Genomic DNA, 1,261 nt, shown 5'->3' with positions numbered 1-1,261 from the left:
GTCTGTCCTGAACCTTTTCCAGAATGATTAAAGGGCTTGGGAGGATGCTCAATCGCATGACATTAGAGCGTGTTCCTTTCCCCCTTCCCAGTCTGTCCTGAACCTTTTCCAGAATGATTAAAGGGCTCCCCATGATCCCCAAGGTCAGCTTCCAAACGTTTGTGCAAAAATTCCGTGATCCTCTCCTTCCACTTTCCAGGGACTTTTTGAAGCCCCCTCATAACGTGACTTGCTTTTCAGGGTTCCTGTCTGTCTCTGTCCACGCTCGCTTGAATGGCTTCCTGCTGTGTGACATTTCTAAAAAAATAACCACCACCCCTCAAAACAACCAACTGCCATAGATGTACTTTAAATTTTTAACTTTTTGAGAATCCAATTAAAATTTATAACCTTACCTATAAATGCAAGGCACATTTAAAGTTGTCATTTTGGGGGGAATACTTTATTAGAAGAGGGGTTCCCAGGCCAAAGAGGATGTGCATTTTCTGCCTCTCCCAGCATCAGGTGTGTGTGGAGGACAACGGTGAAAGAGATCCCAGGTGCAGGGCCTGGCACACAGGGGAACATTGTGATGCCACCTGGAGCCCCAGCATGCCCATGGGTATGGGTCCCTCTTTCCCAGTTGCTTTGTGCTTTCATAGTGGAAGAGATTCAGCTGCAATGGGGCTTCTTAAACTTTGACCACTCTCGACCGCTTTTTGCCCAAAACATCTGCAACAGGGGCAATGCTGCCAGAAGCACCTTGGCTTATTAGGCATTTGATTCAAATGCATTGTTTGATTTTTGTGCATTCAAACAGTATTCAGTGTAGCCAAATTCTCTGAGATACCCCCCGTTCAGTTACATGACCCTGACTGTTGCAACCCGAAATGTAAGGCCCTCTGAGCTGCAGTGCATAAAGTCCTGTTGCCAGTACATTGAGTACCAGACAGATCCTGCTTAGACAATGGTACCCTGCGACAGAGACAGCGAATAAGGTGATTATCTAAGACTACTCCCCCACCCCCTCAAGCAAAACACTGCTCCTTTGCCCTGCGAGCTGGATAGTTTATCAGAACCAGAAACGAGATTCTTTTTCAACTTGGGGGGATAGAAGTGCAAACTGACATGCCAGGAAGATCTTGCTCCCTCGGAAGGCTCCAGAGAAAGAGCTTTCCGTGCTCCACCAGCTTGTGGGGCACCAGCCTTTCCTTGGTTCGCAACTTCCCTTGCTCTCCTTCCTCCATGCATCCACCTGCGGCCCTTCTCTCTGAAAAGTACT

At 47.7% G+C, this 1,261-nt stretch overlaps 1 protein-coding gene across 1 annotated transcript in view; it reads left to right on the top strand.

Moving 5' to 3' along the window:
- ASTN1 (astrotactin 1) overlaps positions 1-1,261 on the top strand; it is a 402,092-nt gene that overhangs the window by 178,200 nt on the left and 222,631 nt on the right. The gene's annotated exons all lie outside the window — the stretch shown is intronic.

This window comes from Echinops telfairi, unplaced genomic scaffold (assembly GCF_000313985.2).
Source record: "Echinops telfairi isolate 266 unplaced genomic scaffold, ASM31398v2 ScPeMD7_7424;HRSCAF=8462, whole genome shotgun sequence".
NCBI classification, from domain to species: Eukaryota; Metazoa; Chordata; class Mammalia; order Afrosoricida; family Tenrecidae; genus Echinops; species Echinops telfairi.
Note: the sequence above shows the minus strand (reverse complement) of the source record. Positions and strands in the feature narration are given on the sequence as shown.